We start from the raw sequence: 26,406 nt of genomic DNA, 5'->3' as shown, positions 1-26,406 counted from the left end.
TCCACCCCGCCGGCAGCGTTCTGTCCCGGCCGCGTTTCTCAACAACGCCGGCCGGGCCGGTCCGGTCCGGGATTGGTTGAGCGCGCCACTGCGTTCCGAAAAGGTTGCAGCTCCGTTTTGTGCGGTGCCCGCCTGTATCGCAATAAGGGCATCGGCGAGCGGAGCCGAGGGGTCACAACCACGCGCCACCGCGCCGCCCCACCCCGCGCTGCAACGCGGCCAGCCATTAGCGGACGCGGGCCGTCGCTGGCCTTGAGCCGCCAATAGCTGGCCGCGTTTGCCGGCGCTGTCGTCACGTGCGCCCGCGCGCGCGCGCCCGCAGGGTTACCGTTTCCTGCAGTGCGCCGGCAAATGTCACGGCGCGAGCACGCGACCGGTCGGCAGCTACACGTGCTCCGCTGGTGCTCGCTGTCCAAAGAAACCAAAGCTACAAGTCTTGTTTAATTTATCTTTGATCGGGTCGACACAATGCCTGTAACTGCTGTAGGGTAGCGGCAATAAAAATTTCTACCAAGGTCATATTCAAATACCAGAAAACGTCAAATACTACTGAACAATCGTAACTGCGCACGCAAAATTCTCGGTTTCCCTCTTACGATATGAATTCGGTAATAGTCGTTACTAATAGCAGCTACACAAATTTTTCAGTTTCACACTTCATGAGTTGTAATTGTCTTACATAACAGTAGTGGGTGATTCATGTATTCCAAACGTACAGAGACCTCCACACATCATTACATGACTGAATGTACAAAACTTCTCGAAACCTTTAGACATATACTTTGAGGTGATAAATGTCATGGTATAGCGATATGCAGGTATACAGCTGGCGTAGTACAGCGTACACAAGCTATAAAACGACAGCGCATTCGTGGAGTCACACTATGTAATCAAAAGTATCCGGACACCTGGCTTAAAACGACTTACAAATTCGTGGCACCCTCCATCGGTAATGCTGGAATTCAGTATGGTGTTGGCACACCCTTAACCATCATGACAGCTTCCACTCTTGCAGGCATACGCTCAGTCAGGTGCTGGAAGGTTTCTTGGGGAATGGCAGCCTATTCTTCACGGAGTGCTGCACTAATGAGAGGTATCGACGTCGGTCGGTGAGGCCTGTCACCAAGTCGGCGTTCCAAAACATCCCAGAGTTGTTCTATAGGATTCAGACCAGTCCATTACAGGGATGTTATTGTCGTGTAACCACTTCGCCACAGGACGTGCATTATGAACAGGTGTTCGATCGTGTTGAAAGATGCAAACTCCATCTCCGAATTGCTCTACAACAGTGGGAAGCAAGAACGTGCTTTTCGCCATACCCACACCCTGCCATCGGATCGCCACATTATGTACCGTGATTCGTCACTCCACACAACTTTTTTCCACTGTTCAATCGTCCAATGTTTATGCTCCTTACAACAAGCTAGGCGTCCTGTGGCTTTTACCGGCGTATTGTGTGGTTTATGAGCAGCTACTCGATCATGAAATTCTAGTTCCCTCATTTCCCGCCTAACTGTCATAGTACTTGCAGTGGATACTGATGCAGTTTGGAATTCCTGTGTGATGATCCGGATTGATGTCTGCCTATTACACATTACGACCCTCTTCAACTGTCGGCGGTCTCTTTCTGTCAACAGACGAGGTCGGCCTATGCGCTTTTGTGCTGTACGTGTCCCTTCACTTTTCCACTTCACTGTCACATCTGAAACAGTGGTCCAGGGATGTTTAGGGGTGTGGAAATCTCTCTCCCAGACGTATGACATAAGTGACACCCAATCACCCAACCACGTTCTAAGTCCATGAGTTCTGCAGACCGCCTCATTCTGATCTCTCACGATGTCTAATAACTAGTGAGGTCACTGATATGGAGACCTGGCATTAGCTGGCAGCACAGTGGACCTAATATGCAAAAAACGTATGTTTTTGGGGGTGTCCGGATACTTTTGATGACACAGTGAATCATTTGTACTACGGTCGTTCATGGGCATATCAGACGTGATTATGACTTTCTGGCGGGAATTATCAGACTTTGAACACGGAATAGTTGTTGGAGTTGGACACATGGGACATTCCATTTCGTCAGTCGTTAGAAAATTCAATATTTCAAGATCCACAGTGTCAAGACAGTGCCGAAAACACTAAATTTGAGGCATTACCTCTCACCACGGACAACGCAGTGGTTAATGGCCTTCATGCAATGAGCGAAAGCAGTGACTTCTGTGTAGAGTCGTCAGTGCTAACAGACAGGCAGCACTGCTTGAAATAGACGCAGAAATCAATGTGGGACGTACGGCGAACGTATCCGTTAGGACAGTGCGGCGAAATTTGGCGTTAACGGGCTACGGCAGCAGACGAGTGACGATAGTGCCTCTGCTAACATCACGATATCACCTGCAGCTCGTCTCCTGGACCCTACACGACTGGAAAACTTTGGCCAGGTCAGATGAGTCCCTATTTCAGTTGTTAAGAGCTAATGGTAGGGTTCAAGTGTGTCACAGACTCCACGAAGCCATGGACCCAAGTTGTCAACAAGCCACTATTCCACTGTGCAAGCTGGTGGGGGCTCCATAATGGTGTGGGCTGTGTTTACGTAGGGTGGACTCGGTCCTCTGGCCCAACCGAACGGATAAATGATTGGAAATGGTTATGTTTGGCTATTTGGAGACCATTTGAAGCCGTTCATGCACTTAATGATTCCAAGCAATGATGAGGCACGTCACCGGGCAATTGTTCATGACTGGTTTGAAGAACATTCTGTACATTTCCAGTAAATGATTGATAGACCCAGATCACCCGACATGAATCCCATCGAATACTTACAGGACATACTTGAGATATCAGTTGGTGCACAATATCATGCACCGGCAACACTTTCGCAGTTATGGACTGCTGTAGAACAGCACGGCACACTATTTCTGCATGGGACTTCTAACGACTCATTGTGTCCATGCCACGTCGAGTTGCTGCGCTTCGTTAGATGGAAGGAGGTTCGACACAATATTAGGAGTATCCGATGACTTTTTTCACCTCAGTGCACTGTTGCCATGAAAATCGTAACAGTTTTTATTTTGCTGCATTAAGAGAGAATGTTACTGTTACGTTTCTGCAAATTGTTTATAGTTTTTTGGTCACGGACATGTACCGCATTATTTCTTAGATGATGTAAAAGCGCAAATGTTTGTGATGAAACTGTTATAGAGCCTCCTTATTAACAGCCACATGCCGACACGATTAGTGTGCCAGTATGAGGACATAATTCTCTATGACTTTCCACTGCTCCTTTTTTTATTGATATTCCGAATTAAGGTCCCGAACAAGAGTTTGATTTATTTCCCAGGCGTCATCTTCTAATACACTGCCACCAGCAAGTAAAAAGTTACACCACGCTAGTCCACGGATTTCACTATTGGGTTTATGACCATGATTCTAGAGCATAAAATATTTCAGACGAATGGAACTCTTTAAGTATGACACGCACAGAGGTACTGGTTAATTATCGTGAACGCTTTACGTGGGGATGAAGTTCACCAGTTACCAAACATGTACTTGATTGAAACTTATGGCCTCTAACATTGGTAATCCTTACTCCAAATTATCTATGAATTTTCATTTATAACATTACTTGTGTTAGTGTTATAACAACTAGACCGTTCATAACTCTTTGTGACATGTGTGTTAACTTTGACTCTTCAGTTACTAACTATGTGCTATGGCAATAGTTCCACTTCTTTCAAAAACAAATTGAAAATGTTGACCAAGTTAGTTACAGTAATATCCGGCGTTCTTCAAATAAGAAAAGAAATAACTGTCGTTGAATAGATACGTTGAAGCGAAACGTCTCTCGAAAGGTACCTGTACTCGGAAAAATAGGGCAAATCTAATGTTAATGTGTAGTGACACAGAATTCTAGGGTACAACATAAATATATATATATATGCCAGACGATGATCAAGTAATGAACAGACAATATTTCAGCATACTTGTACGAACAATACACCGTACGTGTAGCTGATGTCTGGATTCCTGAATTTAACTACGTCATCATTCATAGAGCCTGCAAGAAGTATTACCTCAAAACAATACAACTGTATCCACTTTCGTTTCTAGTGGTCAACCAGTGCCGTACGTTGAACTTGTGAACTGCAAGACGAGTAGTTAAGACACTTAACCACGTTTAGTTCGGAAAGATATCGAATTTTCTTGTATTCATGCAGTTCAGGAGAATTAACGTTTGAGAATCTGGAATCCAAAATAATCTTTGATCGCGGATTTTTACTGTTGGCCTATTTAACGACTGGGTTCCATGAATTAGATTCTCATCAGATTCGTATCTCTCCTTAAACTTAGTAAACAAAACAAATAAAATTTGTAACCTAGATTGACACCGTCACAGGATTTAAAAACGTGATAAAATTTTGATAAACACATTACAGATAATGCGTGTTTATCACAGCATTATCATGTTTGTATGTCTTGTGATGGCGCAAATGTTGGCTATATTATGAAAAGGCGTGGTTTTCCACACAGCGTTAAATCAAAGGACGCTACACCAAATACATAAATGCGCCCTGGTTCTGTTCAGGGAATCCCTTCAAAGGTCTGAAACCGGAGAACCGATAAATCTAAACTGACGCTTGTATTTATGATCTGAGAAAGGTTTCCAGCTTAAGGTTTCTCGCTGCTGAATGACAAACGCATTGTAAACATGAGACCTTTAGCAGTGAGCACATTACACAACTACCAAATGGGGCAGCGAATTACGAAGCGTTTCAGGCGCAATCGGGAACGAGAGAAGTTTCTACTGGGTCCTTGAATCTCGTCGATACACTGCGTAGTTAATTCTGGTCCTCGGAAAATTTAATGTGCCCCTTTTCTTCTTCCTGATCATAGTATCGAAAACACATAAAGTCTGGTGCTAATTGTGTTGGATACGGTTGTACAAAAGTTAGTGATATTGTAATACATATGATTCGATATTTCAAGAAATTCAACAGCGTTAGATAAGAAAGTGCTTCCTATCCTCAAAGTAGTTAGATGCAAATCCGAATAAGTATTCGGAAATAAAAATAAAGTCAACAAATCTTAGGGTGAATTAAAGTCTATGTCTAGATAGAAGCTATGACCAAAGCTTTCAGATGAGGCAAGTAGATAGAGGTAGCTGTGCCGCTGCACTTCGAAATATAGTTTCAATATGGAGATGGTGAGGGATACATTGTCGACTATTATAATATCTTTGCGTTTAAAGAAAACATCCCAAGGTGGAAATTTGAAGGATGGATGTAATGTCACGAAAACAGTTGTGGTTTTGCTGACAGGTACTTTTACCTCCCCGTAAATCTTCCTTGGGCCGAAGGGTGTTCGGTGGTAAAAAGGAAAGGTCTCTGCTGCAAAATCAAGTCCCGAATTTCAATCGTATGTCCATACTGGTATTTTTATCTTTCAATTGTTCGTTATTTCATCTTTACTGTTATCCTTAGCTCCCTAAAACACAAGTCGCTCATCAATAACTCACTGGGTCAACCATTTCAAAGGTCTGAGGATAAAAAGTCGTAATTTCTGCAGGAGGGTTATGTCTGTGGAGTACTGCTGTGTTCAAACCGACATTTGGGTTGACAAGTTCACCTTTATCTTAAATATTCTTCTCTTATTTATTACTACTTGCTTTATGTATGCCGGCTGGTGTGGCCCAGTGGTTCTAGGTGCTTCAGTCCGGAACCGCGCGAGCGCTGCGATCGCAGGTTCGAATCCTGCCTAGGGCATGGATGTGTGTAATATCCTTAGGTTAGTTAGGTTTAAGTAGTTCTAAGTTCTAGGGGACTGATGACCTAAGACGTTAATTCGCGTAGTACTCAGAGCCATTTGAAACATTTGAACTTTACGTATGTGTGTGTGTGTGTGTGTGTGTGTGTGTGTGTGTGTGTGTGTGAGAGAGAGAGAGAGAGAGAGAGAGAGAGAGAGAAAGAGAGAGAGAGAGAGAGAGAGAGAGTATATACTTCTACGCATGTTTCTGGTATGCCATTATGCTCGTTGCTGTCACTAGCTGATATCTATTCTCACGGTAATAGTTTTCCATTTCTATAACAAACGTGTAAACATTCTTGCACAAAAAGTGAAATCATTCTCACTATCTTCATTGTTACTCTACCCATCTGTCATACAATGTATACAAACTTCAAACAGCATTCACTTGAGGTGAGGTCAAATTTTCTCCTCTGGTCCCCAAGATTTGGGTTTTCCGTGATGAATGTCAGTGTGGTTTAACTAATAAGGATGGACACCTCTCAGCCCTAATCCTTTCCTTTTCCGAGCTGATGCTCCGCTCCTGATGACCTCGACATCGTCTGGATGCTAAGCACCAATTTTCCTTTTTGCTCACTTCCTTAGATCTTGATATCCTTCTTTTCAGAAGACTGTGTTGTTCAAATTACTGCCTTCACACCCAAATGATTGAATTTATACCTATTGCTAGCTCTTTTTGTTTTATTGTAGCTCATCGAGCACGCATTGTAACGGTTTGCATGGGATAGAAGTTTGGATCAGGACCAGTGCCGTACTTCTATATTTCGCGCAGCAGTCTTACCAGCGCTCGACGTTAACAAAAGGAACATTGTCTCGATCTCACGTCAATACAGGCACGGAATCCGCTATGTATACGGAAAGAAACAGCGATCATGTTCTCAAGAATTAACAAAATATTCGTCATAGTAGACGAAGTAAGTGGAGCCTGTAAGCGATGTGAGACGCGCATAATTTGTGGTGACTGACTCTCGTATGAATACTTATATGAACTCTTAAACAAGTGTACCTGAAATTCTTGTGGTAATATCATATTAGTTAAACTCGCCAACTAGCAAAACTAAATTATCACCTTCCTTCCTAACCTAGACCTCGTGCTAAGCCACAGATCATTCTCTCACATAAATTTCGTTCCAAGAAAATGCTTCTTTTTATTTGACGCACTAGTTGCCTTCTCCAACTCACTATCAAATCATCACCGTCCACTGTAACCTAGACCTTGGGCTGTGGTACAGATCGGCCTGTCACCGCAACTTTCAGTCGAGTCGGCACTAGAAGTATTAGGTTGGTGCGCCACTTCCTAGCGTTTTGTATATTCGTATTCCGGTTGCTATGGGTTGATTTATCATTGTCATTTTGTCATTCGAAGATAGTGAGTGGTGCTGTGGACCCTAGAAAATGGAGTGCCAAGTGGTGAAATCGCAACATTTCCATCGTATTCTTCTGTTTGAGCTCAGTAGAGGGATGACAGCAGCAGGTGCAGCCAGAAACATTTGTGCAGTCTATGAGGATACTGCCGTTGGACAGAGCACAGAAAAAAATAAATAAATAAATAAAATAAAATAAAACGGTTTTCTCATTGTAAGAAGGACCTTTTTGACATTAGTGACACTCCACTGTGATCCACGTCAGATTGCCCGAGAACTGGAGAATGTAACGAACTGTGATCATTAGACCATCGTGTGACATTTGCATGCAGTGAGAAAGCTTCAAAAAATCTGGTGTACGGATACCGCATGCTGTATGCCAAAATCCCAAAAATCAGCGCATGGCCATATGTGCATCTATGCTTACTCCTCATCAATTGGCTCGTAATAACGCCAACACTTCCTATCCTGTATCGTCACTGGTGACGAGAAATGGAGTCTTTACGCTAACATAAGGAAACGAAACGGATGGCTGAGACCAAACAAAGCAGCAATTTCTCGTTCAAAGACCCGTGCTCATCCACAAAGATAATGTTAAGAGTCTGATGGAACAGCGACAGTTTGGTTTACTACGACTTCCTACCCCGAGGAGTAAACACCGCTGCTGACGTTTATTGTCAACAACTGAGACGTCCTGCAGACAGAATTAAAGAACAACGATCAGGAACACTTCATTCCGCTCCCACCTTTTTCACCTCAGATTTGCACCTTTCCCGCTCCCTACCGAACAACCTACAAAGAACTTCCTTTCCGGATGAAAATGCGCCCCGAACATGGCTCGACCAGTTCATTTGCTCAAAATCAAATGATTTCTATAGTGGTGCAATCGAAAAGTTACCCGAGCGTTGGAAGACTCTTATAAATCGTGAAGGAGATTACTGATGACTAAAGTCTCTTGATATGTATCTGTTGTGTTTCTTAAACTTAAGGAAAAACGCTACGAATTTATGCACCAACCCGCCACATTGTCTGTTTTCTCACATCTCATTGGACAAGTGAAACTAGCGTGTTGTTAATGACTGAGCAGTAGCAGAACACCGTCGTGACGGGCGCTACCATCGACCTGGGCTTAAGGCTTACCGAAGACGAAAAATAAGCACATGTAGAGCATGTGAATTATATTTCAGCGGTTATCTTTGCGAAACTGTTGAGCTAGGACCTCTTATCCTTCGTAAGACTGTGACAGTCGTAAACCACGCGCGTCCACCGTTGCTCTTTGAGGGCTGAAACGTCTGTCGTAGTGAAAACGGAGCGCCGGCGGTCGGTGGCGCCCTCCCGCGACTACTGCGCTGTTACGGCGGCATACAGCGGTCTTAGCTCTCGCCAGCCTGCAGTGTGCGCTCGGACGCCGAGCTGAGCAGTACGGTCGAGGCCGTGCTGTGCTTTCGTGCTGCTGACAGCAACAACGCAAGTTACTTTGCCTTCTTAGGTCGCACGGCAAGCTACTGAATTTCTCAGAGGTGAAAAGAAATAAAATCCTCCCCCGCCACTTGGAACTAAAGTGAATCGCACACTTATTGATAGAGTGGATGGTTAAGGTTTAGCACCACAACTGCCGAGTGGCTATAATTAAATTGCACCTACTCACGCGTCTCCAGTGCGGCCTTTAATTATCGTAGGGCAGCAAAACTTGGTAGATATGCTAATACGTTAATGCGGAACCGATTGACGTTGGAAAAGAAATTAGTTCCAATTTTGACCACCAGGTGCCAATCTGGTCCTCTACAACATTTCTTTGATGTCTCCAGTGCTCGTATCGAACAAATCGTGAAAGCGGAGGTTAATAATAAAACCACTATTATGCGTTTCTCACTTGTCTGATCTTTTCTGCCCACATCCCTTTCCTGAACCATTTCGCATGGCGACATTTCTTCGCGTCTTTCTTGCTTTCACAGTGCGAGGTTTGCATCTGGCGACCAAAATTGGAACTAATTTTTTTCCGGCGTAAATCGGTTCTGCGCGTTTATTACAGCCGGCAATGGACCTCTGTGAGTAGCTGCATCTTAATTATAACCACCCAGTATAAAAAGGTCATTAAAGTCGATGCGAAAACTCAAATTCGGCAACAATGGGGAAGAAAATCAACTCTGTTTCATTAAAAGGACCCGTCACGGTATTCACTTGAAATGATTTAGAGAAATCATGGGATAACCAAATATTGGTGGGTAGAGGAGGAATTGCACGCTGGTCCTCTCGAATTCACACTTTTGTTCTCCTAAGCATCCATCAACTTTTCTTTTTGAAGGTAATTGAGGTTTCTCAATGGATTTCACAATTTCAGCAGTCTCTCAGCAATGACTGCGCACTGAACTTCAGATATTTGTATCTCTAATTTGTCACCAATTTTTTTCTTTGTATGAAAGAACCAACAGACAGTGCATATCATATCCTTTGCATGTCATCCTCTCTGTCTCTCTCTCTCTCTCTCTCTCTCTCTCTCTCTCTCCCTCCCTCCCTCCCTCCCTCCCTCCCTCCCTCCCTCACACACACACACACACACACACACACACACACACACACACACACACACACACACACATGATCTCTCACATACAATTACGGGGAGAGGGGTTCAATTAACACAGATGATAGAAGCTGTGCCTGATCAGAACGTGGTTAAAATCCAAATTTAACATAATGTAAACAAGATCTGAGTCTGTCCAGAAGTTGAACGAGGTAATACGAGGTAAAGACGAGAATTGCCGCCTCCTTCTGACTTTCACTGTAGCCCCTTTTTATGTCTGTCGCTGTCTTCTTCTGGAGTTTCGCTAGAATATGGTTTAAGTTCTTAGCAGGCGTTTAAGACCAAGGCAAAACTGTGGGTTTTATGAAATGTTCTTTGCACCTCTCTTCGTTCCTTCAGATCTATGACTTTTCTGCGTTGTTTATGGCACAGTAGCTGCAAAATTTGTAGTTTTACGGTTTAACGCAGTCTACAGAATATCTCACCTCACTTATTTCTGTAATGTTGCACCTGTACTAGTATTCATTAGTAAATGTAATATGGATGACTATAAATAAGAGAGTGCTTCATTCTATCTCAGAATTCTTTTGAATAATCTGAATGAGCCTGCCAGTTAATTTTCCATTGTATATTGAAGAAACCATGTTCAGTATTCAACTGAAATTGGGTGAAAGTAAGACCAAATATAGAAAACGATAGAAAATAAAATATCACTCAACATACTCTAAAAGGTATGAAACTGGCTCTGAGCACTATGGGACTTAACATCTATGGTCATCAGTCCCCTAAACTTAGAACTACTTAAACCTAACTAACCTAAGGACATCACACACATCCATGCCCGAGGCAGGATTCGAACCTGCGACCGTAGCAGTCGCGCGGCTCCGGACTGAGCGCCTAGAACCGCTAGACCACCGCGGCCGGCTATGAAACTGGGAAATAGTGCATAACTCATGAACAGTCATTGTTCTATTCTCAGTGATCTACGTACTTAAATGTGTACCCAGACTCAAACTTTATACGGTGGTCCAAGTTCGGTATCACGGCTATTTTCTCTATTCCATATGCCATAAATTATCTAAAATAACCACTCGCGTTGCCTCCTTTGACGAAAATCTGTGGCTTGTAACCATTCCTCCAGTTAAGAGGTGCACTCAGGCGACTGTCCTATTAATATCTGATGATATATGAAGTTACTTAAGTATTCTTTAAGGTAAACTAGCGATTGGAATCAAGTCTAACTTTTATGTCAAACTAAATGGTCTTTATGCCTGATATTGAGTTATAATCTAACAATGAAAATGTGTATTTCCAAAGGCAATTCAATATACTGACTGCGTATTAACGTCTCTCTCAGAGGATGCTAATTATGAAATAAGAAAATCTGGCTTGTTAAGTGAGAGGATACAGGAGCAGCATGGTTTCCGGGAAGAAAGATGAAAGTCAGAGGAAGGATAAATGGCACAGCGTAGAAGAATCTGTATCAAATGTTCATTGAGTAGCAAATTGTAATGCACGCTCTTTAATGCACTGATGACAACTGATTTTCTTATTTTCTGCTGCTTTGATGGATTTAAAAACGTAACATTTTCGTAGGCAGGCTCACATTTTCGCAGTGATTTTCAGTAACTGCCTCTACGTGTCCTTCGGGAACAGCAACAAATTGGTATTAAAATCTAGGACGTTTATAAGACTGTAAATATGCTACAGTAATAGCTTCAAAATGTTTGACGTTTAACGTTTCTGGACTTTTATTACGCGTCTTGCTACGAGTGTATTCACAACGAGAGATCCCAGTCGTAAGTTGCACGATAAACAGTATGATACATAGGAATATTCTTGGAAGCCAGAGGTATCTCTGCTACGTGTGTGACCTTCAGTCTTCGAAGGCTAAAGCCGTACTTCAGACGTTTGAGAACGATCGACAAGAATCGTTGAGAACGAATGCTCTACAGCGTATGCGAAAGGCATGGAAATCAAACGACTTGACCTTGGAGGGAAATTCGTCTGGCATCCGTTGGTCGAAAAGCATACGATGCGAGCCGAAGAGACCTACCAAAGTGGCATTTCCACCCTGTTTCGTCCTACTTCAGACCTCAAGTAACACACTAATTTTCCCTCCCTTAAATCCACTATAATTTCTCGCCTTGTAGACTGTCAGAGTGACATACTACGGACAGTAGTCTTCATTTTCTGATGATAGCCAGTAGCCTGCACGCTGCACATGTTACTCTTTCATGTGCACAATAATTATGTATGTCTGCCTATTAAAAAAAATTCAAGTCATTTTAAGCCGAAATTTGTAACTTTCAAATTGATCAAGTACTTGACATGAAATTATTTGTTGATTCGAGGTGATGAAAGATAATGGTAAATTTTTAACTGAACGCTCTTCGCTCATCTTGTGTATTATTAGCCACACCACCACCCACTCAAAGTATGAAACATTGTGCTCTTATATCCACCAGGTGATCTTCCTTGGCAGTGCTAATTAAATGAGTGTCAATATAATCGGACTTTTTACACACATTTGTAAAGAATACGAGTACCTTATCGCTGCAAATATAGTTTAAGAATTGTGAAACCTGTATGCAGAGGCTATGGATAATACGTTTTCCGTAATACTCAACTCCTCCTCACTTTATATTAAGGTCTCGAGAAAGGTCTCTCTTAAACTGTCGCGCACTTTTTTGTTTTCCTCTCCTTTTTTATCTCAGCACTTTCATATCCGTGTTTTTGGTAAGTGTCTTCATAGATAAAGCTCCAAACGTAGGTGATTAGGTGAGGTATGTTACGTATCAGAGCTGTGGAATGTTGCATTGCCTTTTATTTCAAAATGCTTTCGTTGCTAATAACTTTGCTGTCTGTGTCACAATCCACATGCAGAATTATCATTAGAGTTTAGTCTCTCAGTTCAGTATGATGTGCGTAAATTAAATGGAATGTTTGAGAATGCCGATACTCGGTTTTGGGGTATGATCTCCTAGCTGGTGGTGGTCGGAGTTCTGATTAAAAATGGTTCAAATGGCTCTGAGCACTATGAGACTTAACTTCTAAGGTCATTAGTCCCCTAGAAATAAGAACTACTTAAACCTAACTACCCTAAGGACATCACACACATCCATGCCCGAGGCAGGATTCGAACCTGCGACCGTAGCAGTCGCGCGGTTCCAGACTGTAGCGCCTTTAACCGCTTGGCCACTCCGGCCGGCGGAGTTCTGATTAGCTGACACAGAGTGATTGATGGAAGATACGGGTCTCAGATCAGATCAGCTTAAAATACATTATTGGCTAAATCCTCAGGTTAAAACATACACAAACGCTTGATGATAATGAACTGATTAATCTGAGATACCTGATTAGTGGGCGTAAGCAATATTTTTAAATTGAGATAAAATGTACTTCTTAGTAACAAATTAAGGTCAAGGTTTCTGTTCTAAGTGACAATAAGTCTTCATTTATGAATTATGTATTAACTAAACGAAGCACTTTTTTAAAGTGTTTCATAAAACTTTACTATTTTTAGGCATCCTTGGCTGAAATTGTAAACATTCATTTATGCATTACAAAGTCGCATCAAATTTTGCCACACCATAAACTATAAGCGTTGTCTGCTATACAGTGACACAGGCAGCTGGAACTATGCTAACCAATTCCTCTCCAGTTTTTACTGTAATTTCAAAAGGGAAAAGTCTACAGGGGTGATGTGTAGTGACCTCGCTGGTCGTGACATAAAACCTTCAAATCCGGCGATAAAGGTATCCACTGCTCTGGTGCGAATTGGGAAGGTGCACCTTCAAGTTCGCACCCTGTCAAGGACAAAACGAAAGCACAGCCACCAACTACTACGCGAACACACCACCACTGAACACCAAGTACCATGCACCATTCTAAGGGAGTGGCAGCAAGTAAAGCACTTTTAGCTGATCTTGCACAATTTCAGCTCACAAGTTGATTGAGAATCGTGGCTCGTGATCTGAGACACGCTTGGCGTACGGGTTTCATTACTCCGACCGAAGTTGACTACTCAAGTTTCATAACAGGGAAGTGTGTGCCTCATCGACGTAGATACCTCACACACATTGCTTATTCAGATTCAGGTGCAGTATTCATTTCTGACCGTTGGTTTATGATTTCAAACTACTTAGTGTGGAAGCTATGCTGAGTTTCGTCCACATATTTGTATCTAGACAGACAAACGTTCTAAACGCCAGATTAAAACATAATAGAAGCTACACCACGCTGTCGGAAGTGCATATATTCCTGCATTCAACTGTGGAGACCGAATTCTTGCTTGACCGCCCATCGTCAAAGAGTTCACTCACTTATTTGACCAGAGGAAACATTGTCACTTTACATTCCAATTTACAGTTGTATCGACTTGAAAGAATCTGATACGTACACTAACTGCAAAGTTACAAGCTTTGGCAAATCCTAGTGGTCACTGTGCGTCGATATCTTTGTTATCGAAAATGCTAACTGAATTGGTCTTTCACTAGCAAACTCTTCCGCTCCTTTTAAATACAATCATATTAAGTCATTTACAAGCTTAGTTTGTTTCCAGAGAGAGATCAAAGAATGAAGTACAAGAAAAAAACATTTCTTTAAATCGTTTCATGTTCGTCAAGGTAATAACAAACATAAGCATAACAGTTATCAGACATTAAGGCAGATGTTGGCTTTTACATTGGTGTGTAGAGATGATACTGCACGTGAAACAATAACATCAGATGGAGATGAGAGTACTTTCTGTCCTTGGACGAAAGTCACTGTGGTTTGTTTGCCTTCGTTCCTCCTATACTCATTGTTCCGACACCCACGGCCGCCTCAGCATCCTACACCCTCATTGTGTGCACATCACGTAAACAGAGCTGCAGGCTCGCATCCTGAACACGACAGTGGCAAAACGTCCAAGCGTTCCCTTTCACTCAAACGCAACACAAGCTGTCAGTACTCGCCGTGTCGATAACGCGATTGAGTAACACCCAACTCGCACTCCCCGGCGGCAAAAACGTGACAGGGATTGCAGCACACGAGGGCAGTGAGGCGGGTGCCAGCACACGAAACTACAGGTATCGTAGACAGCGGGGCCAGGCGAACTGATTCTTGCCCCCTCGGCACTCTTTCGGAGCAGCGGAGAACAAAGCCGGTACCTGTTCGTACGCGTGCGTGTTCGGCTGATTGTGTATTCAGTAAGCAGCGGTCTAAAAACTGCCTCTCGCCACCGACAATTAGGAACGGTTGCGCCGGCGGTAAGAGGAATGCGACCGGCGGGCAGTCGCAGTGAGCTACGCTATGACCTAGAGAGAGGCGGGCCGCAGCGGTAGAGAGTCAGCCGCGCGCCAGCCCAGCCGCTCAGTCGCTCGCAGCACGCCGCACCGAGCAGTCGCTGCCTCACTACCTGACCTGCCGCACCGCACGCACAGTGAGTAGCCACTGGAGACTTCGATGCAGGGCCCAGACACCAGCACCAATCACATTTCCAATGCCTCGTATGGTATTCTGAAAGCGTAAGAATTATTTAGGCAGTCGAAAATTTCAATGTGATAATTGTCCACCTCTTTCAATACATCACTATTCTTCAGATAAAGGTTAGTCTAAATACGTACACAGTCGTGCACTACCCTGATCTTTTTCAACGCATCTGTGGAGACTTCAATGCAGGGTCAAGACACAAACACCAACCACATTCCGAAAGCATGTGAATTACTTAAGAGTTTGGGAATTTCCGCGTGACAGCGGTCCATCTTTTTAATAGAATACTAATCCTTAGGTTAAAGTCTAAATTTCTTCACAGCTCGTGAGCCACTATAGTTTTTTTACCACACTAAATGATCGCATGGTATTTTTGGTCGGGAGATAGCATCTCACTCGTATTACATGTAAGTTTGGATGCTGGGGTCAGATGCGAACACAAGCGACATTATTGCCTTTGTAAAGTAACGGACGTGTACAAATTATTGAGACACTCGCATGTTCCTATGTGATAACATTCTATCACTTTCACATAAGATTTCAGCATAACTGATACGTGCCACTGGGCGAAAGTTAGTTCAACTATTGTATAATAAAATTACTCGATGATGTTTTACATGATTGAAAATAAATAAACTAAAAAGACATGAACTTTTTTATAACTTAGTGTTATTGCTTAATCGAATGCTACAATGTTTCGTTTGAAGTGACACGCGTCAACAGGAAGTTTAATTTTACGATCACCCCAGCAATGCTAAAATTTTTTGACAGTGAAGTGCAAATTGTAATGTGACAACGACGTCTAATAACTAACTGTGACGCTTTTGTATGTAACTGGAAATATGGTAACTCAAGATTCATCAGGGGACGAAATGTAGGCAAAAACATGGCACTGATAAATACCTAGTGAAATTTATGCGTACTTTGTGTGTCTACATTCGAAGACTGTTTACGCTACGATGACCGTACTTTTCGAATGTTATCACAGAATCGATTTCACATTTAACGGCCTATAGCTGGCGCAAACAATAGTATTTTATTTTACTGAGACACTGAGTCGTGTGAGATTACGTGTTTTACATAGCGCCAGTTACGAACCCAGTGCTTTGTTGGAAGCTGCATTTTAACCGTTTGGTGGATTCCTGTTCGGAATGTCGGAATTATCGTTGTCCCTTGTTCTCACCCCCTTGGTTCCTTGACACTAATAGTATCTACGCAAGACCAATAACAATACCGAAACGTGTAGGAGAATTCTGACAGCTGAGATTAATCGTGCCAACTGGAATAAAGCATTTCCTCAGCATTTGGAGATATACATCGTCGTCGTTCTATTCTGTGGCGCTGTAGTGCGTATGTGGAAGTAATAGTAACATTTTGCAAACACCACCTGCTGGATTTAGTGCTTTACGCACTCAAAATTACGCACACACACACACACACACACACACACACACACACACACACACACACACATATATATATATATAAGAGAGAGAGAGAGAGAGAGAGAGAGAGAGAGAGAGAGAGAGAGAGAGAGAGAGAGAAACGGGGGGGGGAGGGGGGGAGAGAAGAGAGATGATATTGACGAGGAGGAGGGAGAGCTTACGTACAAAGTGAAAAACTGAAACGCACATGCACATTAACAAATACCAGGAGTTTCTTTTTATTTATTTACTTTTTAGAGCCCGCTAAAAGTCTAATATGGAAGCACTGCTCACAATGAAATACCAAAGCCCCACCTGCTCACAACATCGAATGTGACCACACAGCTTACCAGTGACAATTAAATTCGCTGATTGCAATACGAAGTGATAACGGTGGCGACCCAGTGAGACCGGCCCGAGCCGCGCACTCGCCAGCTGGTGCCGGCGGCTACCGCCACAGCGCCGTAGCCTTCCCCTTGAGCCGGGCGGCCGGCGTCAGCCCGCTACACGCCGCTCGCTGCAGGTCGGCGACCCAGACCCTGGCCGTGGTGGCCGCAGCCGCATTCCGAGCGGAGCGCAGCGCCGTCTCAGCCACGCCGCACGCCCTGCACAGCCGCTGCAGCGGTGCCGCCGCACTACTCCGCCAGCTCACGTCACACCTGTCAAATTCTCGTCCTGACCGTACAGTAAATGTCCCCGACGAAAAGCTCAGAGCGAGGGAACCACTGGGAAACGCAAGTAGGGAATCTTCTAAAATCCAGAGACAGCGAAAGAATGAGGTCCATCCCGTTTTGATTCTCCTTTACGGATATCCCCACATAAGCTTCTCTTCAGCACCTGAGGCGAATGCTGGGATGGTTCCCTCAGAAATGATTCGCTTCTGATTTCCTATCTCAGTACCTAAAAAGAATAGGTGCATCCTGTAACTGGGCTACACCGACTTAGTAATGAACTGTTTCGTCAGTACATCCAAGACCGATAACAACAAGCTACTACACAAACTACATTTCATCAAAGCAAAAAGCTTAACTAACATTACATATACACACTTTTTTATTGGTAAGCATCTGAAATAATTTTGCTATCAAGTAGGAGGAATTAGTCTTGCGTACGCTTTCAGTAAAATGTACGCTCTCGAGCATTCGCGCAAACCCTGCTCACAACTTTAATTAGTTGGATGTATATTGCAACTGCACTAAAACCCTCTCTTTATAACAACAGGACGCACTAACGACAATTGTTGGTACGTCTCCAAAATAATGTTATCGTCACGTTAAACGCGCTATGTATCGAAAGATTCTTATACTTTTGGGTTGAATAAAAAAAAATTTTCATCTTATGGGCTTTTATGAGTTGCCCATCGAGCCAGTTCAATAGCGGATGTCGGTTATAACAATACTAACTTAAGGACAATACAATACCCAGTTCCAGAGCGGAGAAAATTTCCCGACCAGTCGGGAACAGAACCCAGGCCTCATCGCCTGGCAATCTGCCGCTCTGACCGTGCAGCTGCGGAGGTGGGTGTTTTAGAGCTCCAACCCTCTAAGTGACTGAAATAACCTCCAATACAGTTATATCATGGTAAACAGCTCACATCTTCATGGGATGGACACGTAATTCCAAGACTTCATGATTCTGATGACATAGCTTTACTTCGCTTCCTCGGAGTAACATATACCATCTCACAGTTTGTTCAACGACACAAGTGGCTCTCTGCCTTTGTGTGTGGATAAGCTGCTTCCGCTTCTTTCGTAATTGCCCTACCGACCCTCCCTAAACGAAATATGTGTCAAATTCCTGCAGAAAAAGTCCTCACTGTCTGAGGACTGAACTATCAGTAAAACTAAAATACTGAATAAAAGTGTTCTAGATCTATTCTGTAAGTAATAAATTTATATTTACCAGTCTTAGGATAAGTATATGGCAATGTAGCAAAACAAATCAGAAACGTGACTTTTGTTACAGGTCAGATCTTCACTACGTAGTCCAGAGCCCAAACAGCACCAGCCAACGCAGAGGTCACTCTAGCTGCCAATTCTAGCCGATATACGCAGAGTACACCTCCGAGAAACACGTACTTCGTGGCCTGTACTACTGGTAAGTCACTATTCTTCTCAGCTGCCTCAACAATTTCCAAATAGATAGCTTTACAAATTTGTCTACAAGCAAAGAAGTAGTCTCTCCTACGAAGGAGATACTTCTTCGGAAGTAACAACTATTTTTACCTTTCTCAGCAAAAGAAATGCATTATTCTAGCTATCACTGCAAATAACTCTCCTACAGAAAGCCAACGGACCCTAAAAGTTATAGCAAATTTCTGTTAACACAGATCTATAGGAAGTAATAATTATTTGTACCTTTCTTAGCAAAAAACTTTGGAATTTCTCTAGCTATCACTGCAGATAATTCTCTCTCACAAATCAAACAGACCCTAAAAATTATAGCAAATATGTAGTCCCACGCAAAACAATATGTTATATCTCTTGAAAATGGCGGCTAACACGGAATTCACCAGTATGGTACTACACAGATGTCTTCCGGGCTGTACTCTAAAAGCAACTGGAACCTCTTCCATTCGCTTCTACCCTATTTAAAGGCTCGGGGGGTCACTAGGTTCCACTTTCCGATAGGAAAAAAATTGCTTCCCACTTCTCGTGACATTCTTTTGTTCCTACGTTGAATCGCCACCCCAGTATCACCCCTCCCCTCTACTTTCCCTACCCTATTTCTCTCCTCCCCCCTCCACTTTTCCCGGTACCAACCAATGGCACCGGTGATGATGATGACGAGATAGCGCGAACAATGGAGTGAAGGATTCCCCTCCCCAGTCGCGAAGAGACCGTGGTAGCGAGAGCTTCTGCGTGGACCTACTTACTGGAAACCAGCTGCTCCACGTCCTCGATACTGAAAGTGCTGGCTCTTCTTCGTGCTTCCGCCTACACTAAACGGTAGGTACTCGCCTGTTGTACACCAGCGACGGCTTCTGATTTTTACTCGCGGATCTTCATCGATGTTTTCCTCTTCTTTCACTTTCACGCATGGGCGCTCCAGTTCCAGCGAGGGGCACCCAACTGTGGTCCTGCGATGCCGCTGATCAGTGTCTACTAGTCATTCAACCGAAGGACTTCGACTTCTAGCGATTAATCGTGTCCAATTTTTTCATTCTTCGGAATTGATTCTCCAGTCTTCTTCCTCAGTATCGAATTGTGAACCATCTTCCGTTAACATCAAACTCGCAGCTCTCCTTAGGCAGCCGTCGTCGGGTTTCAGCTCGGGCCAATGGATCGCCCGCAGATATTTCCAGGCTCTGTAACGTGCACGCAAAAGTGATTTTTCCGCGGTAACTTCATGACTCCATAGTGCGAGTATAACTCGAAATGAATTTTGCTACAGGCTTTTGGAGATTTCTCTCTGCCTGATAATCGATTAAGGGTATGTGCATCCAACTATGTGCCATCTAATGGTGATTCTAGTAGATTTTGAAGATTCGAAAGTCAGTGATAACTTTTTTCCGCCATACTTGCACCATTCTGATTTGTAGCTCTCCTTAGGCAGGCGTCGTGGGGTTTCAGCTCGGACCAATTAATCCACCTCAGGTATTTCAAGGCTCTGTAAAGTGGACGCAAAATGTGGGAAACGCATTAAAAGCTTTCTTGTGACACGAATCTGGTACCGCTAATCATCTACCCGGTACGTGAAACTTTCTGGCGGATAGAAACTATATGCCGGATCGAGACCCGAACTAGGGACCTTCGCCTTTCGCGGTAAGTGTTCTACCGACTGAGCTAACCAAGAATAACTAAGGACCTGGCCTCACAGCTTTACTTCCGTCAGTATCTCATCTCCTACCTTCGAAACTTCACTTGGTAGAGCATTTGACCGAGTTCGTGTCTCGGTCCGGCCAACAGTTTAAATCTGCCAGGAAGTTCCATATCAGCGCACACTCCACAGCGGAGTGAAAATTTCATTCTGGTACCAGGGACGTCTTTCTGCTTCCTGATGCCTCAATAACAGCGCTTTTCTTCATCGAGGCCTTCATCCATCTTTCCAGGCCCGTATAAAGCTCGTTCATTGACAAGAACGCAGGGCTACCTAGCAGACACTCAGCCGTGTTAATTAACAGGCATTGTTACCAAATGCTGAGGATAATTTCTTAAAGGAACTGTTGTGGCAGTTATTTAATATATGATTCGTTAAGGGCAAACATTCGAACATCATTTACTTAGAAAGACAGTTCTTTAAAATCGATTCTTACGGCTGTACAAGCATCAAAGGAGAAAATTTTTTAACTCATTTCGTGCGTGAGAACGGTAGGTAGTCAGTCTATCTGCTGTAGCTAATAAAGTAAAGCTCAGAAACTTATTTTCTTCAATGATAAACTATCTTGCGTAGTAATGCGAGAAACATGAACATTGAAAGACCACTCTTGTCTGTTTAATACTCTCACTCTTTGAGAATAGCATATTTACGACAAAGTGGAACATGATATTCTGTCTGCTGGCTCAGACAAATATCTTTTATCGCTTAACAGTTTTTCCATCATTGTATTTCGCCTGTGCACAAGCCATTGAGCCTTGGATAAGTTAAAGAACACATCACGTACGCCACTGTTTTTCCCACATACTCTCTAAAACATCCTGCATAGGAACGTAGTTAAGTATTTAATTAGTGCCTAAGCGAACCACCACCGCAGTTGGATTTTGAAATCTACACTGAATATGTTGCATAAAAATTCATTCCCTATAATTATGCTACGAGGAAACCACCGATCTCACGCTACTAGAATATAACGTGCGTTCGAACAATAAAAGCCCTGACAAGGCTGTGCAGTTATTCGGCGACACGCACAGTGCCGCATTCTCGTACCCGTTCTGCGAGGAAAAAACCAGGAAGGCGTCTCGGTCTTGCAAGGCCCTTCCAAATGTTGCCTTCTGATCAAAACCACCTCATAAGAATAGACAACGAAAGAGAACATTTAGTCCGTGACGCACAGAAGTAAAAACCTGTGCGTCTGACATTTGTAAGCTGGAGAAAACAAATCTTCGTTGTTTCCACGTTACTCATCGCTAAGGTATCCCCCCTCCCCCCGGAATTCTTCAGACCAGAAAACAATTAGTATTCATTGCTTGTTTAACAACCTTGTTGCAATTGTTTCCGAATGAGACGTGTGGCCTTTCGTTTTACTAAGCATTAGTATAATTATTTATTGGCGTCAACGAGCACGGACGAACTTGAAATTTTGATGCTTAAAAGCTTTTCATTACGTAGCTGAGAGATGGAAGCACCCAAAAAATATGTAAATAAAATATTTTTCAAATAGGAACAGAACTATGTATCAGCTTATCGCTTAAAAACACAACCAAATGTATTAATTAAATCAAGGAAAGCAAATGTTTGAGATATATTATGGCTTTTAATGACTCTTCACAAACGATCTCTGAGCATTATGGAAATCAGGGAGCCTTCATTTACAAAGTATATACACTAGGTAATCCTGCGTCATAGTGACGTCGAAGTAGTAAAACATTTTCTTGATGTTGTCCATTTGGTCTGCGATTCAGGTTAACAAAGTAGAGGTTACATGGCAGCTTCATCGTTATCTTCTGCTGAACAATGATGTAATCAGAGCTCTGTTAGCTTAACCAGTGAGGAGTACCTTAGAAATAGCTGTTTCTAACGTGAATAAACCAGTAAATACTTACAGTAAAACGTCACGCAGCGTTTAACTGACCCACAGTTTCCTTAGATGATTATAAAATGAACTGTGAGGTTTCCTGCTGTTTCACATTGAAAAGCAATTCCATTTAGTTTCTGTTGTCGTGATCTTCGGTCCGAATACTGGTTTAAAGCAGCTCTCCATGCTATACTATCCTGAGATAGTCGCTTCATCTCCGAATAACTATTGCAACATACATCCTTCTAGTCTTCTAACTGTATTCATCCCTTAGTCTTCCTATACGATTTTTACTCCTCACACTTCCTACCAATACTAAATCGGTGATCTCTTGTTCTTGTTGCCTCAGAATGTGTCCTATCAACCGATCCCTTCTTTTAGTCAACTTGTGCCACAAATTTCTTGTCTCCCAAATTCTATTCAGTATCTCCTCATTAGTTACGTGATGCTCCACATCCTTCTGTAGCACCACATTTCGAAAGTTTCTATTCTCTTTTTGTCTAAACAGTTTATCGTCCATGCTTCACTTCCACACATGGCTACACTCCAGACAGATACCTTCGGAAAAGACTTAAATCAATATTAGATGTTAACAAATTTCTCTTCTGCAGAAACGCTTTCCTTGGCATTGCCAGTCTAAGTTTTACATCCTCTCTACTTGCCACCGTTAGTTATTTTACTGCCAAAATGGCAAAACTCATTTACTACTTTTATTGTCCCGTTTCCTAATATGATTCCCTTAGCAACACAGGATTTAAATCGAATGCATTCCATTATTATTGTTTTGCTTTTGTTGATGTTCATCTTATATCCTCCTTTCAAGACAGTGTCCATTCCGCTCTTCCAAGTTCTTTGCTGCCTCTCACAGAATTACAGTGTCATCGCCAAACCTTAAATTTTTTATCTCTTCTCCCTGAATTTTAATTCCTACTCCAAATTTTTCTTTGGTTTTCTTTACTGCTGGCTCAACTTACAGACTGAATAACATGGAGGGTAGGCTACAACTCTGCCTCACTCTCTTCTCAATCAGTGCTTTCCATTCGTGCCCTTCGACTTTTATCACTGCCATCTGTTTTTTGTACAGGTTGTGAATAGCCCTTCGTTCCTTGGGTTTTACCTCTGCTCTCTTCAGAATTTCAAAGAGAGTATTCCAGTCACCATTGTCAAAAGCTTTCTCTAAATCTACAGATGTTATAAACATAGGTTTGTCTTTCCTTGCCCAGTCTTCTAGCATAAGTCGCAGGGTCAGTAGGGCCTCGGGTGTTCTTACATTTCTCCTGAATCCAAGCTGATCTTCCCCGAGGTCGCCTTCCACCAGTTTTTCCATTCTTCTTAGTCTTAGCATTTTGCAACCATGACTTATTAATTCGATAGCTCGGTAATTTTCACACCTGTCAGCAACTGCTTTCTTTGGAATTGGAACTGCTACATTCTTCCTGAAGTCTGAAGGTATTACGCCTGTCTCATACATCTTACATACCAGATGGAATAGTTTCGGGGTTTTGTCATGTCTTGGCTCTCCCAAGGCTATCAATAGTTCTGATGGCATATCGTCTACCCCTGTGGCCTTGTTTCGACTTAGTTACAGGACGTAGTTCTGTTCTTCTGTCGATAAAAAGATACTGTTGTGATGAGCAGCCATTTAAGTAAGTTTCATCGATTTAACTGTTTTTGTTACATTACAATCTGTCGTGGACGCGAAATATGCATAGGCGTGTATTTGCGACTCAGGTCCGAGATTATATGGCAGGGTGCGGGTACTTTTACAGGCCTGTTGCTTTGCCACTGTGTTAGCTTCTTGATTTACTGTTACCCGTCAAATCTACCGCTGAATTTCCATCAGAGGGGTCCTTTAATCTAGAAGGTGCTCGGCGACAGCGGCAAACCTTCATTTCGTCGCGTCCCCCGTCCCTCTCCGAATCAGACACAGTCGCGGAAACAATCACCGTGGAATGATTTCCGAAGCTTGGGAAAACTCCTGATGCGAAAGATGTTCCAGCTTTCTTCTCTGACTTTAAACAAGAATTTCCCCCCCCCCCCCCTCATCGATTCGTGTAACGCTTTTTCGCGAGCAAATCGAGTACTTTCTTTCTGTCACCAACAGCTGGAAACGTACATTGGAAAAAAGAAATCGGCGTAAACATTTCAGGGCTAAAGGCTGAGAACAGTTCTTGTCGGGGAGAAATCTTTTGTAGGTGGGAACAGAGGAAAATGGTCCTCCTTTACCAAACATTTTAAGTATCGTACAATATCCAAAGCCGTTTACAGCTTTCCTTTTTAATATATTCAGTGTTCTTCTATATCAGTTAATTCTGAAGAGACTGGCACAATGAAAATCCCGATATATAATGTATAACTTATCTGAAATCTGAAAGTGAAAATTATTTCTTAGAGGAGTTATAATGAAGCCGAAAGCACGCTACAGTGTATATTAATTCTAAAAGTAAAATCAAAACGAGAAGGATAAAGTGTCGGTTATATTTCATATCTCTATATTTCATATCTCTCATATTATATCGTTTTCATTCTCATTTGGTGCTTTTGTGTAATTGACATATACCATTCTTGTTGCCTTTGGTTCGTGTTTTTGTAGAGAATGAGAGGATTGTTGTGGTAGCGCCCAAATTATGACTTCATGCACTTCGATCCTAGCGACTTCCACGTTTTATCTGTTATGATATCTCCGTTGATGGGATTTAAGAAATCAGCGCAGAAAAGAGAAAAAAGAAAACAGTGGTGTAATACGGAATAGTTACATCTTTTAATTTGCATATTACAGAATTACGTTTTGTGCACCTACATTAAACGTCGATCATTTTTATGGAATAGTGTAGTGGAAGATCTGCGTTGACCACGAAATGATGTTACTTCAAAATATGTTTCTGTGGAGTTCACTGTCTACTACGCACAAAGTTCCACATCAGATAATGCTAAGAACTCGCTTTTTTTAGTCGTGGGATGACTGACCCCTGCTGAAGCAAATTGTTGCTGGTTTGCATCAGCGTAATGAGGGAAAAACTTGCAAGTCCTAGGACTGTCAGTTGCGCCCGGAAATTTTGACCAATTATTGTTTGTACAAGACTGCATTTATTGTTTACAAGCACTGTGCTGGGTCTACAGACATTAGGTACTGAAGCAGAAAGTAGTAGAAAGAAGATTGCGTATTGAAACGAGACCATTTTACTCTTCAGCGGAGTATAGACTACCATGAGCGCTCTTAAAAAGCTAAAACTGAAGAAGAGTAAATCAACTGTTCTGTCATGTAATGATAATTACTTAGCTAAGTTCTTGAAAACAGCCACAAGCTATTTAATTTTTAATTTTTTATTTATTTACCGCTTTCGCTCATCAGATATACAGTTGAAAGTTGGCTGATAGCGTTAAAGATTGTGTTTAAAGTTGGTTGAGAGTGCTAAAGATTAAACTGACTGTACTATAGCACTTAAACTTACGTTTAAAGTGCGGTAGTAAATGATAACATGGACGGCAAGTTTAATCTTTGGATCCATTTGCCAACTTTAAACGCAAACTTTAATGTTGTCAGCCAACTTTCAGCTGTATATTCTGATGATGCTCTTGTCCATTCTAAGAGAAAAGCAGGTAAGAAAAAAATAAAAAAAGTGAGACTTGTTGCTCTTTCCAAGAACATAGTTGTAACATTTGCTCCCCCTGCATTCAATGCTTGCTCTTGCTAAATTACTTAGCTTTCATATCTGCAATGTCATTCATGGTATTAAAACTGTTTGATACCAGTCACGCTCATAGTTTATGTTAACTGTCACCGGTTTTATCCATGCTGGTCGCCCTCAGATAATCCTTCATGTCTTCTCTGCCGTTTGATCATTCTCGTCTGGTATCCTTCAAAGATGTAGATACTTTAAGGTGAAAAAGTCAAATCACCCAAGTAACTCCAGTATCATTGCAGACAGTGATAAAGGTTTGGATCGACGATGCATGGAGTCGAGTCAGCAAGAAAGATATGGCAGATGGAGCTAAAGGAGGAAGTTAGAATTAGTCGAAGTCGGTCTGTATGAGCTTGAAAGTATACCGAGTACAGCTGTAATAAAAGTTATTTTATCAACACTGATACTTCACTGTATTCTGTGCCAATTATCGCTACATAGCCTGCATAGTCATTTCCACAAA

At 42.5% G+C, this 26,406-nt stretch overlaps 1 protein-coding gene across 1 annotated transcript in view; it reads left to right on the top strand.

Annotated features, from left to right (window-relative positions):
• The first annotated feature begins 18,560 nt into the window (after window positions 1-18,560).
• LOC126199508 (mucin-5AC) overlaps window positions 18,561-26,406 on the top strand; it is an 846,751-nt gene continuing 838,905 nt past the window's right edge. The window contains exon 1 of the mRNA XM_049936430.1: window positions 18,561-18,683. The gene's annotated coding sequence lies outside the window, so the exon portion shown is untranslated. The remainder of the gene's footprint in view (window positions 18,684-26,406) is intronic.

This window comes from Schistocerca nitens, chromosome 8 (assembly GCF_023898315.1).
Source record: "Schistocerca nitens isolate TAMUIC-IGC-003100 chromosome 8, iqSchNite1.1, whole genome shotgun sequence".
Taxonomy (NCBI): domain Eukaryota; kingdom Metazoa; phylum Arthropoda; class Insecta; order Orthoptera; family Acrididae; genus Schistocerca; species Schistocerca nitens.
This window is presented reverse-complemented; position numbering and strand designations above follow the sequence as displayed.